This window comes from Microcebus murinus, chromosome 5, assembly GCF_040939455.1.
Source record: "Microcebus murinus isolate Inina chromosome 5, M.murinus_Inina_mat1.0, whole genome shotgun sequence".
In the NCBI taxonomy this organism is placed as follows: Eukaryota; Metazoa; Chordata; class Mammalia; order Primates; family Cheirogaleidae; genus Microcebus; species Microcebus murinus.
In genome coordinates, this window is record NC_134108.1 from 86864162 (window position 1) to 86880035 (window position 15874).

Genomic DNA, 15874 nt, shown 5'->3' on the forward strand with positions numbered 1-15874 from the left:
TTTTTTGTAAATTCTGGATATTAGCCGCTCGTCAGATAAATAGTTTGCAAATATTTTCTCCCACTGAACAGGTTTTTTCTTCACTCTATTGATTGTTTCCTTTGCTATGCAAAAGTTTTTTCATTTAATATAGTACCATTTGTTTATTTCTGTTTTTTTGCCTGTGCTTATGGGGTATTAGACATAAAGTCTTTGCCCAGACCAATGTCCTGGAGTATTTCCCCTGTGTTTTCTTCTAGTAGTTTTATAGATTTGGGTCTTCTGTGCTGTGGTTTGGATATGGTTTGTTTGGCTCCACCAAGTGTCATGTTAAAATTTGATCCCTAAGGTTGTTGGTGGGGCCTAGTGGGAGGTGTTTGGGTTGTGGGGGCAGATCCCTCATGAATGGGTTGGTGCCATTCCTGTGGGAGTAAGTTCTCACTCTTAGTTACCATGAGAACTAGTTGTTAAAAAGAGCCTGACATTGCTTCCACTCTTGCCATGTGATTGTCACATAATGGCTCCCCTTCACTTTCCACTAGAAGGAGAAGCTTCCTGAGGCCCTCATCACATGCAGATTTGGTACTATGCTTCTTATACAGCCTGCAGAACCATGAACCAAATAAATTATCCAGCCTCAGGTATTCGTTGATAGCAACACAAATTGACTAAGGCATTATATTTAAGTTTTTTACGCATTTCAAGTTGATTTTCATATATCATGAGAGACAGAGTTCTGAATTCATTCTTCTGCATATGGATATCCAGTTTTCCCAGCACCATTTAGTGAAAAGGGCATCCTTTCTCCAATGAATATATTCTTGATAAATTTGTCCAAAATCAGTTGGTTTTAAATATGTGGATTTATTTTTTTGGTCTTTATTATGTTCCATTGGTCTATGTTCCTGTTCTTATCAAAAATATCATGCTGTTTTGGTTACTATAGCCTTGTAATATATTTTGAAATGAGGTAGTGTGATGGCTTTACCTTTGTTCTTTTTGCTCAAGATTGCTTTGGCTATTTGGGCTCTTTTTGGTTCTGTACAAATTTTAGGGTTATTTTTACTATTTCTTTGAAAATACCATTTAAAAAAAATATTTTTTGCTACAATTTGTCTCTTTCTGAAAGAGACATAATACATGCCCAAGTATTAGTGAAGTAGGAGAAAATTTCAATAATTATAAAAATGTATACTGGAAATTTTCACTTTGTTTTCTATTATGGTGCCCTAAAAAATACTGTGTGGTAGAAACTATTTCTCTGGTAGGGAGAGTTTTAAACATCTCTGAGCATTTTCAGGAAGTCACTGTTGCCAGGGATGGAAACATTGCCTGAACAGGGGACCCTGTTGGGTACTAGTGATCATCCCTTGTATGTATGTGTGTGTGTGTGTGTGTGTGTGTGTGTGTTGCACATTGCCTCTTACCTGTTTATTCTGCCAAAGAAAGAGATGGCATGTTCTGGCCAGACTGCTCAATTTCCTTCCCCTTTGTTATTAGTGACCTCTGCTGTCATAAAAGCAGCCCTCTGCTTGCCTCTGTAGCTACTCCCTGGTTGCCAACAATGGAAACATTCAACAACCAGTCTCATCATTCTGAAAAATAAAAATGCTTTTGGAGCTCAAAAGCCACAGAGACTTTGCCATTTATTTCCTAAAATGTATTCTTACATTCAAAAGTTCATCTGTGAGAACCATATACAGAATCACACATTTGTCTTCAGCCTTCATGTTACACTGAAAAGCAGATAGAGAGTGTTGTGCTCAAAAGAGAAACTTGATGGAGCTCTCGAATTCTTTTGACTGCTGGATGTGCCCTCTACAAATTACGCAAACTTTAGTAATTGAGCTCATAATTAAAATAAATAAATAAATAAATGTATAAAATTAAAAGATAACTCTTTCCATGGTTCCATTAATTCTCACCCTTATCTAATTCAACTACGTCATCTGGCCAACCAATGTTAGGAAAAAAATTCTGTCCCTTCATTTAAGAGACAGATGAACAGTCTAACATGACTCACAAATAAAAAATTTTTAAGATTAATGATCTTGGTGGAGTCCTTCTGATAAGACATAAGCCTGATATTCTAAAATAGAAAGAATAAAAACAAAGAATGTGTGCATGTATAAATATCCTTTCTAATATGTGAGTTTTGGAAAATCCCGTATTTCATGAATCATTAGCTTATATTTTGTTTTTACGTTATACAATCATTCCAAAAACAAGTCTGTGTAGATATTGCCACCTACTGTTTGCCTGGAAATATACTAGTATAATTCACTTTATGTAACAATACTTCTTCCTCTAATTGCATTTCTTTTTCCATAAAGAGCATTTTTTTCTCAACCCCTTCTTCTTTTAAAATTCTTTATTTATTAACATACTCTTCAGTACTATATCTACCAGGTCATTACAAGAAATTCTTTTCTTTTACATTGCAAAATCCTGAGGCAGTTACCTAATTTTTCTTAAATTTTTCCTAATATAGTTGAAATAATAAAGCAGTTTCAGGTTTGAAAAGACTATATAGTATATATAATTGATATTCCATTTAAAAAATATATTAGTCTCCAATATATTAATAATTAAAAGTGGTCAAGATTACTGAATTGCTGTCAGTTTTATTTTGAGATTCAAATTCAAGATATTTATAACGCAAATATCTGTGTTTTCCCCTGTTGTCTTAGTCTATTCAGTCTGCTATAACAAAACACTATAAACTGGGTGGCTTATAAATGTGATAGATTTCTCACAGTTCTAAAGGCTGGAAGTCTAAGATCAAGGCACTGGCAGACTTAGTGTCTGGTGAGGGTCATATGGTGGAAGGGTTGAGGGATCTTTCTGGGCTCTCTTTCATAAAGGACACTAACCCCATTCATGAGGGCTCCACTCTCATAACCTAATCACCTCCCAAAGGCCCCACCTCTTACCATCACCTTGGGGGTTAGGATTTCAACATATGAATTTGGGGGGTGACACAAACATTAAGACGATTGCACTGTAAATATGTTTGGATGTCAGTGATTAAACAGCAAATTATTTTTTGAGATAAAAATCAGTTACTTACAATCATCTTCTGAACTGCTTACTTTGTAGTTAGTTTTGTGATGTGTATGTAGCATTATTTTCAGTATGGTATTGATTAAAACCAGAAATAAAGTAAAAAATTTAAAATTTTCACAACCATATTTTAGGTTAATTTAAATGCACTGAGATAATCCATGGTTTGTAGGCAAATAACTATGACTAGACCCAGTATTAATTAAAATCTGTAAAATTTTTTACAGTTTAAAAAGTCTTTTGTATATTTTAGTAAATTTGGTCCCAGTAATAACCCTATGAGGTAAATAGTACAGTAATTATTTTTGTACTACATATAAAGAAAGACCAAAAAAAAAATCAAGGTACTTGAATATTACATAACCAAAATAACTCTATAAATTCTATTAACTTTGAAGTTTATTCACTTTTACTGTTCCTTATGAATTAATTTAATTAATTTATATGAATACATAATGAGCTATTTTTCAACTATTGCTTGTTTAGTGAAGAATTTTATTTTAATTTTTATTTTATTATTACATTTTTTTGAGACAGAGTCTCACTCTGTTGCCCGGGCTAGAGTGCTGTGGCATCAAACTAGCTCACAGCAACCTCAGACTCCTGGGCTCAAGCGATCCTCCTGCCTCAGCCTCCCAAGTAGCTGGGACTACAGGCATGCACCACCATGCCCGGCTATCTACATATATTTTTAGTTGGCCAACTAATTTCTTTCTATTTTTTTTTAGTAGAGATGGGAACTCTCTATCACCCAGGCTGGTTTCGAACTCCTGGCCTTGAGAGATCCACCTACCTTGGCCTCCCAGAGTGCTAGGATTACAGGCATGAGCCACCATGCCCGGCCTGAAGTTCATTCAAATAATCAAGTGTTCACCTCTACTTTAAATTTTCAGGTCGGCCTCTAATACCTGAAATTGGCTGAAATGTATTCTTATTCTATGAGACTGACTGGGATAAGCAGGTCCCCAAATGCCACCTTAATGAATCTGGAAGTGGATTATTCCCCAGGGTCTCCATTTAAGAACTCAGCCTGCCCAACACCTCAATTTCAGCCCTTTGATAACTCAGCATAGAACTCAACCACATCATCAGGACATGTGACCTACAGAAGCTGTGAGCTCATGAATTTGTGTTATTTTAAGTCTAAGGTCCCTGTTTCCTTGCTGGCTGTTGGCCAGGGACCACTTCCAGTTTTCAGAGGCCATTAGCATGTGTTGCCTTGTGGCCCCTTCATCTTCAAATCCAGCAGCGGAAAACTTCGCTCATGTCAAATTCCAATCATACTTTGAATCTCTCTAATTTTCTTGTCCCTGACCTCTATACATCGATTAAAGGACTTGTGATCAGGTCAGGCTTTCCTGGGATATTTCTCTACCTTAATTGAATTGGAACCTTAATTGCATCACAAAATCCCTTCACAGTAACACCTAGATTAGTGTTTGATTGAATAACAGGGAGAAGGTGCGTTTACTCCAAGACCTGGAAATTTGGGGAGCCTTTTTAGAGTTCTTCTAACCATGCTTCTCATTTGCCTGTCTACAAGCATTTCCTAGTTTAGCCCCCAGTATCCTCCCTGCTTTAATATTCCTGTCAATTTACATAACAAAGTTGCCTCTCAATGAATCATTCTAAAGCACAGTTCTGATTAAGTTCATTTATTTATTTTTATTTTTTTATTTTTTGAGACAGAGTCTCACTTTGTTGCCCAGGCTAGAGTGAGTGCCCGTGGTGTCAGCCTAGCTCACAGCAACCTCAAACTCCTGGGCTCAAGCAATCCTTCTGCCTCAGCCTCCCGAGTAGCTGGGACTACAGGCATGCACCACCATGCCCGGTTAATTTTTTCTATATATATTAGTTGGCCAATTAATTTCTTTCTATTTCTAGTAGAGACGGGGTCTCACTCTTGCTCAGGCTGGTTTTGAACTCCTGACCTTGAGCAATCCGCCTGCCAGGCCTCCCAGAGTGCTAGGATTACAGGGGTGAGCCACCGCGCCCGGCCTGATTAAGTTTAATATCTTACTCAAGTCAGAAAAAACAAAACAACCAACAATTTAAAGGCCTCTCAGGGCATGCAAGTAAGGTCTTTGAAAATCAAGGTCTGAAACATGCTTGTTTCTCTTTATCTTTCTTAATGCATCATTTAATTGAGTATTCACCTTGTTTGTCCTGTGCACAGAGAGGTTGGTGCTTTGATTTCTCCCCTCTTTCCTTACCCTCTCCTTTATAAAAACAAATTCCAGTTGTTTCAAGGCTGCATTGTAATGCCAACTCCTCCAAAGAGCTTTGCATTAACCTCCTCCCCTTTGAAAGCCTTTATTATCTTGCTTTAGAAATCTGTATTTCTAGTGTAGTTAGCACTCCACCTTGGGTTATGATAATTGACAAATGACTTCTTGCTCCTACCAAATGGCAGACTCCTGTATGCCAGATCGGTATTTGGTTTATTTTTGTCTCTTCTACAACAACTGTAGTACCTTGTAGAGATGATACATTCTAAAATATTTGTTGAGCCATTAACTAAAATATCAAAATAGACACTAGAATGTTATACAAACCAGGGACTCATAGATCTGCACCGTGAATGCTTCATTTTATTTTCACATCTTTTGCATCAGTCTGATAGTCTGTGTTCTTTCTTTTGTGGCTGCTTTTTTCAAGGTCACTGTTTCCTGACATGCCACCTTTAAGTTAGATTGCATTCCTCTGCTATTGGCTAATAACCAATGACTAATTCATTTATGCTTTCTTCTATTATAAATAAATGGTTTTGTTTGTTTTTTGTTACCTGGAGAAAGAAGTTTCTGCTCCAATTTTAAGAAAATTTTCAAGAGCTAGAGGCAGACTTAGTCTTATATCTCATTTTCTTGTTCATACAGTTAACCTTTTTCTAATATTAAGAATATTTCCCGGCTGGGCATGGTGGCTCACGCTTGTAATCCTAGCACTCTGGGAGGCCAAGGCGGGCGGATTGCTCCGGGTCAGGAATTCAAAACCAGCCTGAGCAAGAGTGAGACCCCGTTTCTCCTATAAATAGAAAGAAATTAATTGGCCAACTAATATATATAGAAAAAATTAACCGGGCATGGTGGTACATGCCTGTAGTCCCAGCTACTCGGGAGGCTGAGGCAGGAGGATTGCTTGAGCCCAGGAGTTTGAGGTTGCTGTGAGCTAGGCTGACGCCACGGCACTCACTCTAGCCTGGGCAACAAAGCGAGACTCTGTCTCAAAAAAAAAAAAGAAAAAAAAAGAATGTGTCCCTACAAGTCATTCCTGACTAATGGACTCTGCTGTGTGAGTCACACATGACTCAGCCAGTATTTTGGATGTTTTAATGAGTTACCATTTATTTAAGCAGGCTTCAGACACATTAGTCATTGTGAGAGATTCAGCTTCTACGCTTTCGCTTAGTGACTAATTGAAAATAAGAACAGAATAGATATTTACCTGGTAACTTTCCAAATTTCCAAAGGACTTTGGCATCAATTATCTCATTTTGTTTCATGAAACTTGTGTCACATTGGCTGTGAAAAGCAGTACCTTATCTTAGAGACCCCTCTCACCTTTATAACATACTGGAAGAAGCCATCTTAGAAAAAAATGAATGAATGAAATGAAATGATGAAATAATGATGCATTAGAAGAGAAACTGAAACAGAAAAAAATAGGATTTAAAATTGAATGTCTGAACAACAAATAAAACCTTACCACTTAACTAAAGAACACAAAGAAGACCTCTATAAATAGATAACCATATCATTATGTTAATACTTCAAATTGTGAAGATATTAATGTCCCCCAAATATTCAATTGATGGGAATTCAAAGTACTAAAGAAGTTTGTTTGTTTTGTTTTGTTTTTGGTTTTAAAGAAGATTGGTTTGAAGTTTATCTGTAAGGGAGAATGGCACAAAACAAAGAAACGTTTGAAAAGGAACGATGAAAGTCTGTTTCTTCCCATACTACCCACACCATGGCTCATTTCTGACACTATACGTATCAATTTTCCAGAAAACACCAATCAGGCCTCTTATAATTCAATTCAATTCAATTCTGATACCATCTACCTGGAGCTAGAGTCACATCCCCCAGGTTAACTTCTCTACGGCTGCCCCCAGTCCAGATGCCAATTGCAAGCCAAAAACTTCCAAGTGACTGGCTATAAATTGAAGTTCCCGTGGTCCCCTCCTCAAGTTTGATCATTTGCTAGATTAGTCCGCAGAACTCAGGAAAGCGCTTTACTTATGTTACCTGTTTATTATAAAAAATATTAAAAAGGATACAGATGAACAGCCAAATGCATAAGGCAAGGTATGGGGGAAGATGTGCAAGGCTTCCATATCCTCTCCAAGGTTCACCATCCTCCCAGCATCTCCAGGGGTTCAGCAACCTAGAAGCTCCAAACCCCCATAGTTCAGGCCTTTTAATGGAGGCTTTATCAAATAGGCATGATCGATTAACTCAATCTCCAGCTTCTCTCGTCTTCCAGGAGGATGGGGTGGTGGGTGGGCCTGAAAATTCCAGGCTTCTAATCACAGCTCGATCTTTCTGGTGACTAACTCCCAGGCAGGTGTCCACCAAGAGTCACCTCATTAGAATAAAAGACACTCAGGTCACCCAGAAATTTTCAAGAGATTAGAATCTTTGTATCAAGAACTAGGGTCGAAGACTAAATATTAGAATGAAAGATTCACCTAGCATCCTTATTGCTTAGGAAATTACAAGGGCTTTGGAAATTATGTGTCAGAAATGGGACAGAGACCAAATATCCATTTCTTATTATATCACAATATCACAAAAGTATATTTTAAATTTGTGGTAAATAAAACAATGCAGAATTAGTGTAAGTATCAAAAATAGATCAACAGAATGGAATATGGAATCCAGAAACAGACCATTTAGTAGTTTTGGAAATTTAGTTTATAAAAAGGATGGTCTTTCCTTAATTGGGGGAAAATTTTTATGTGAAATATATAGGCCCAAAGATGGTTAGCTGGCCCCATTCTTTGATGCTTCCTTAGTTATGGAACCCGTGATTTCCAGCTGGGCATATTGCTGCCCACAGTAGAGGCAATACCTGCCAGTCTTCCTGCAGTACAGTGGCCATGTGATTAATTGCAGACCAGTGGGATGTAAGCACAGGTTAGTGCTATAATCTTTTTCTTTTCTTTTCTTTTCTTTTCGTTTCGTTTCGTTTCTTTTCTTTTCTTTTCTTTTCTTTTCTTTTCTTTTCTTTTCTTTTCTTTTCTTTTCTTTTCTTTTCTTTTCTTTTCTTTTCTTTTCTTTTCCTTTCCTTTCCTTTCCTTTCTTTTCTTTTCTTTTCTTTTCTTTCTCTCTCTCTCTCTTTCTTTTCTTTCTTCCTTTCTTTGTTTTTTTAGACAGAGTCATGATCTATCGCTCTGGCTAGCGTGCAGTCACCTTGGCTCGCAGCAACCTGAAACTCCTGGGTTCAAGAAATCCTCCAGCCTCGGCCTCCCAGAGTGCTAGGATTTCAGGTATGAGCCACAGTGCCCGGCCAATGCTATAATCTTCTTTTTTTTTCATGTAACAGAAACATTTGTACAATGCTATAATCTTAAAGGGTCGGTTATGACCACCTATGCCCTTAATCCTTCCTGCTGGCTGAAATGAGAACATGGTATTTGCTACTTGCAGCTATCTTGGTTCACGTGGAAAAAGCAATGGTTGTGATTGGTGGAGTGATAAAATAAAAAGACTAGGGATCCCTGACACTGTAAGCCCTGACTTTCCTATCTTTAAATTTTATTTTTGGAGGGAAATAAAATTCCATTTATTTTAAGCTACTACCATTTTAGATTTTCTGATACCCCTAGATTAACCCAATCTTAGCTGACACAGATGTAAGGCTGCTGATTACATCTTGAAAAAAATTAAATTTAAAATTTACGAAAAAGTAAAAAAATAAAGAAATAAAAAAACTACCTTATCAAAATCTGTTAAAAAGGAAAGAATTTCCCTAATCAAAGACATATATTTTTGAGTCTAGGTTTCATCTCTCTATTGCTAATGTAATAATTCTTTAAAGGGATATCCATTTATTATTGTGGAATAATAGTGTCAGTTTGAAAAGTTCACTTGTAAATTTCTTGCTTAGCACATGGAATATATTTTCCCATGGAATAAAAGTTATAGATGATGGCTGTGTTTCCTGTGAGTCAGTGCTGTGCAGGGTAGATTCTGACGAACACATAGGACTTTAAACCTGATACTGATAGTGGTGGGCATTTCCAGGCCCCTATGCTTCTAATGTAGTCATGATGTAACAAGTTTACAGTATTGTATGTATGGTATGTATCAGTCCATTTTGCACTGCTCTAAAGGAATGCCTGAGGCTGAGTAGTTTATAAGAAAGAGGTTTATTTGGCTTAGAGTTCTGCAGGCTGTACAAGAACCATGGTGCCAACATCTGTTTCTGATGAGAAGGGAGCCTCCAATCAAAGTGGAAGGTGAAGGGGAAGCAGGTGTGTCACATGGTGAGAAAGGAGAGAGAGAGAGAGAGAGAGAGAGAGAGAGAGAGAGAGAGAGAGAGAGAGAGAGAGAGAGAGAGAGAGAGAGAGAGAGAGAGAGAGAGAACGCAAGAGGAGGAGGTGCCAGCCTCCTTTAAACAACCAGCTCTCATGTGAACCAATACAGTGAGAGCTCACTCTTCACGGGGTGGGGACCAAGTCATTCATAAGGGATCCGCCCCCCCATGACCCAAACACCTCCCTCTAGGCCCCACCTCCAACACTGGGGATCAAATTTCAAACCAGATCATAATATTATGACTATAAATACTATGTATGGCTTAGCCAAACATCATATTACAATTATTTTCCCTTTATTAAAACTTTTTGTTCTCCTTAAGGTTGGTTACTATTCTTAACAGTTTATTTTTTTTACTTGCTTACCTTTGTTTATATGAACCATCAATTTGACCCTAAACTTTGCAACCAATTGTTTAAATCTCTTAATACATTCAGACACACCAGGTATTCTTACAATGTCCATTATTTTGAAGAATCTCTCCCAGGCCTTTAGGTTTCCTTGGAGGCCTTGTGTACACCCACCATCTTGGGAACTCTCTTCACCACTCCCATGAGTAGAATCCCGTGTTTCTTGAACTTTGTTGTTGTTGTTTTTTTTCTCTTTTTGGTTTACTTTCTTTGTAGTGGAGCACATCTTCTAGCCACCTCCTAGGAAAGGCTTCATAATGAAGGATGCTGCGTCTTTGGAATATCTTGGTGTATTCTCACGTTTACTTGCCGGTGTGACTGGATAGATGGTTTTAGCTTTGTAATTGCTTTCCCTTGGAATTTCAAAAGCACCATTCCATTTTCTTCTAAATTATAGTTTTGCTGTTGAGAAGTTCAAGCCTTTGTGATTCTTAATCCTTTGTAACTGTATTCATTTTCTACTGCTGTGTAACAAAATTGCCACTAATTTGGAGACCTAAGATGACAACTGACAGCTATTTATTATCTCATAGTTCTACAACTCAGAAGTCAGGCTGGGTTCAACTGAGTTCTCTTCTTTCAGGGTCTCATAAGGCCAAAATCAAGGTTTTTATTTTGGGCTGGGCTCTCACATGGAGGTTATGGAGAAGAATGCAGTTCCAAACTCTTTAAAATTTTTGGCCAAATTTGACTTTCATTTGTAGGGCTCAGGTCCCTGCTTCCTTGCTGGTGGTCACCTGGGGGCTGTCCTCAGCTTCCAGAGGATGTTCTCACTGCTTGTCATGCAGCCTCCTCTGTCTTCAAGCTAGCAATGGTGCACCGAATCCTGATGGCTTCCAATCTCTTTAGGTTTCCCTTCTGCTACCAGCCAGAGAAGGCTGCTTTTAAAGGGCTCAGGGGATTAGATTAGGCCCACCCAGATAATCTCTGTATTTTAAAAGCAGTGATTTGGGATTTTTATGACATTATCAGAGAGAGTCCCTTAGCTGAAGTACCTATTGTAGTTTGGTTAAATAACTGGAGGAAAAAAATCTTGAGGGATCTCTCTTTAGAATTTTGCCTAGCACAGTAACCATTTATAACTTACAAAAGAGCCTTCTGTCTCCTAGGAAGTCTTGATACTCCCCTTGGTTGCTTGTGTAGGGAATGATTTTAAAGGGATTAAAATAATTTTAAGGGGATTTGCAAAAATATACAATGGCATCAATCTTCTATTTTATGCTTTAGAAAAGATAGGTATTTTTAAAAATGTTATTTATGTTAACATGTACTATGTTCATTAAGATTATATTTTTAAATATGGTAAATATTGATTTCCATATTTCATATGAATAAAAGGTTTTGGGGGCTTTCAATAATTTTTAGTTACTATACCAATAAATAGAATGTAATTAATAAAAAAGAGGAAATATGGACAACACCAGCTACTAAATTTCCTAAATTAATAGTGTTATAAAAATGTATTCTGTGGCACTTTCCTTCTTAAAAATAGCTTGGGCTGTTTTGGAATAATTTTTAACTCATTATATGTGATTGCAAGCTCCTTATGTGCTTTGGAATTCAGAATTTCATGCTTCCACATTCTCAACTGACTTCATTTAACTTTATGAAGTTTGTGCTAAATATATAAATGCTTAAGGATATGTGCATATCATTGAAAGTGCTGAATTAAAATGATTTTAAACAAGTTCTTTATTGTATCAACTTGACATAATTATCATGTATTTTTTTCAGGGAGTTGCATTGTTTTCTACACATTGCTTAATTAGGTTTAAAGAAGGGGAAAATGACAGGGGAAATTAACTTTATAGAGTAAATGAAAGGGACAAAAAGAAGTTCTTCAGGTTCCCTGCCAATGTGTGTTCCTTCTCAGCCCTGAATTCACTAATCCTCTGCTTGTCCCCACTCCAATTATTTATTTATTTATTTTTACAGATTTTCAATCTCAATCCTGTAAAAAGATCTACCATTTTCTTAGAGAATCAGCTGTTTCTGAACAGAACTAGGAAGTGGTAGGAGCTGAGTATGTGGAGAGGACTTTTGGGGGCTTTTGTGAACAGGTGTTCTAGAACTACTAGGACATTGAAATATTACTCTTCATAATTTTTGCACCACATTCTCCATAATAAAAGGTGTCATTGCAGTCTTCCAGTTGTCTATGTCACATTGGATGCATATAAAGGAAGAATAAATCGATGCAGCTTGTAAAACAATCACAAATTTGGAGAAAGCTAAGGTGGAAGTATTCTTCTGTCATGGTTATTATGGCCTTATGCTCACCTGAAACTACATTTCTGTGATAGATGAAGGTTGTGGGAAAGACTATTCCCTTCTTGGACTCATATATTATTCTCAAAAATCATTCCCTTGGTTCCACTGGGCATGTTTTTATCCTATTTCTTTAACAGTTAGTGCTGGGATGGCAAAAACTTTGTGTTGCATACACTATACTGTAACATATAATTACATAAACATAAAACAAAACCAGAATTATTGTGATTGCATTTTCCCCCACAATAAAAAAATAGGTTTAATCCTTTACTTAATTTGCATCCTTGCTCCTCCAATCCTATTTCATAATTCATTAGTAGGGAGTAGCTTAGTCATAAACAACATACTGTTTCCCCTTGTTGGTACTTAGTAAACTTTAGCTTCTGTAATCTGTTCTCATAAAATGAATCCCATAATTCCTTTAATCATTTTAGTCACTCTTCTCTAGATCCATTCAATTAGATTATAACTTTTTGGCAAGAGAAGTACTTGAGTTGAACAGTCTTCCCATATGTCGTCTCAGAAGAGTGGTTGGGGAAAGGCTTAAATCTTTTACATTTATGGCTCAATGGCTACAGTCATTTTGACTGATGTAGCTCTCGGAATATAATAGGTATTGAACAGATGCTTGTGAATGAAAAATGTTGAATATGGACTTATTGACAATTTATTATTTTTCCCATCTATCTCTTAAGCCCTTTACTGACATGTAGTTTCTCCTTTGGAAGAACTCATTTTAAATAACAGAAAGACTTTTAATGTATATCATGCTAATATCATAGATTTTGTTATAATACCATATGTACAACAAAGCTTTACAATATTTTTACAAAAGTGGTCATAAGAAGTGTTAGTATTATACATTGGTATGAAATCAAGGGCCCAGGAAAGGATATTAGAAAAAACTCATGGGTACACATTGAGAAGATGAGATTGTCAAAACAAGGTATGGGAAACAAGACAAAATTAATCAAATTGGATATTAGAAGATGATAAAATTCCCAGGAAAAAATTTGGGTAAGTAGTGCTATAAAGAGAGAATTTTGTTTTTAATGTGGCCTAATATGTAACCCAGCTTGGATAGTTCTTTTCTTTGACATAGGGAAGCATTTCAGAAATGGAATGAAATGAACATTTTCCATAAAACACTTCTTCTTAGCACAATGGCACCTATTTTGCATGGAGATGAGCACAAGCTGGAAAGAGTTGTAAAAATGGAAGTAACTATTAGGTTTTTAAGTATGAAATGTCCTATTTCCTTAAGTATTCAGTTTGACAGTTGTTATCTCTGACATTTCACTTTGACACTCTTTGTGTTATTTTTATTGTACATCCTCAGTCTTTCAAACACACATTTTGGTTTGTGATTATCTTTAAAAAAATTTTTTTAGAGCAATGTTTGTGAAACCGTGGATAAGTAAAAAAATTGTGTTTTTCAAATATGGGTTCTGTCATGGAACCAATGCTACGCAGACAGCTCAAAATATCAACAAAGTGTTTGGGAAGTATGTGGCTAATGAACATACAGTACGTTGATGGTTTGAGAAGTTGTGTTCTGGTGATTTTAATCTTGAAAATGAGCCATGTGGGTGGCTTGACACCAAGGTAGATAATGATGACCTGAAAGCTAAAGTGGAAGCAAATCCATCTCAACCTATGCCTGAATTAGCATCAAGGCTATTTTTTTTTAATTTTTAAATTTATTTTTTATTTTTTTAAATTTCAGACTGTTAACAGGGGTACAAATGCTTTGGTTACATAAATTGCCTTTGCACCACCTGAGTCAAAGATATAAGCAGGCCCAGACAGCATGCACTGCAGCTGTTAGGTGTGAGTTTATCTATCCCTTTCTCCCCCCTTCCTCCTGCCCAACACCTGATGAATGTTACTTCTATACATATGCATAAGTTTTGATCGATTAGTACCAATTTAATGGTGGGCACATGTTATATTGGTTATTCCATTCTTGTGATACTTCACTTAGAAGAATGGGCTACAGCTTCATCCAGGATAACACAAGAGGTATTAGTTCACCATTTTTTTATGGCTGAGTAGTACTCCATAGTATACATACACCACATTTTATTAATCTGCTCATGGATTGATGGGCACCGGGTTGTTTCCACATCTTTGCAATTGTGAATTGTGCTGCTATAAACATTCATGTGCAAATGTCTTTTTTATGGAATATGTTTTTTTTCCTTTGGGTAGATGTCCAGGAATGGGATTGCTAGGTCAAAGGGTAGTTCTACCTGTAGCTCTTTGAGGTATCTCCATATTACTTTACACAGAGGTTGTACTAGTTTGCAGTCCCACCAACACTGTACAAGGGGGCTTCATCCCAGAGATTCAGGGATGGTTCAATGTATGCAAATCTATGAATGTAATTCACCACATCAATAGAAGAAAAAATGAATATCATATGATCCTCTCAATAGATGCAGAAAGAGCATTTCACAAAATTCAGCACCATTTTATGATAATAATGCTTAAGAAAATAGGCATAGATGGGACTTACCTAAAACTGATACAAGCCACATATGACAAACCCAAGGCCAACATCACACTGAATGGGGAAAAATTGGAAACATTCCTGCTTAGAACGGGAACCAGACAAGATTACCCTCTATCACCACTTCTATTCAACATAGTGCTGGATGTCCTAGACAGAGCAATCAGACAAGAGAAGGAAATCAAGGACATCCAAATGGGGACAGGAGAGGTCAAACTATTGCCCAAAGAATCTGCCAAGAGACTACTGGAATTGATAAATAAATTCAACAAAGTCTCAAAATCAATGTACACAAATCAGTAGCATTCATATATGCCAACAACAGTCAAACTGAGAACCAAATCAAAGACTTAATACCTTCCATAATAGCAACAAAGAAAATAAAATACTTAAGAATGTATTTAAGGGATGAAAGACCTCTACAGGGAGAGTCATGAAGCATTGAGGAAGGAAATAGCAGAGGATGTAAACAGATGGAAAACTATACCATGATCATGGATTGGCAGAATCAACATTGTTAAAATGTCTAATAGTACCCAAAGTGATCTACAGATTCAATGCAATCCCTATTAAAATATCAACAACATTTTTTTGCAGATCTAGAAAAAATAATTCTACATTTGTATAGAACAGAGAAGACCCCATATAGCCAAAGCAGCCTTAAGCAAAAAGAACAGATTTGGAGGTATCAGTTTACCAGACTGACTACAAGGCTATAGTAGCCAAAACAGAATGTTATTGGCATAAGAACAGAGAGATAGACCAATGGAATAAGACTGAGCACCCAGATATAAAATCATCCTCATATAGGTATCTGATCTTTGACAAAGCAGACAAAAACATACATTGGAGAAAAGAATCCCTATTTAATAAATGTTGCTTGGAAAAATTGGATAGCCACATGTAAAAGATTGAAACAGGATCTACACTTTTCACCACTCACAAAAATCAACTCACGATAGATAACAGACTTAAACCTAAGACATGAAACCATAAGAATTCTAGAAGAAAATGTTGGAAAAACTCTTATAGACATCAGCCAAGGCAAAAAATTTATGAAGAAGACCCCAAAAGCAATCAAAGCAACAACAAAAATA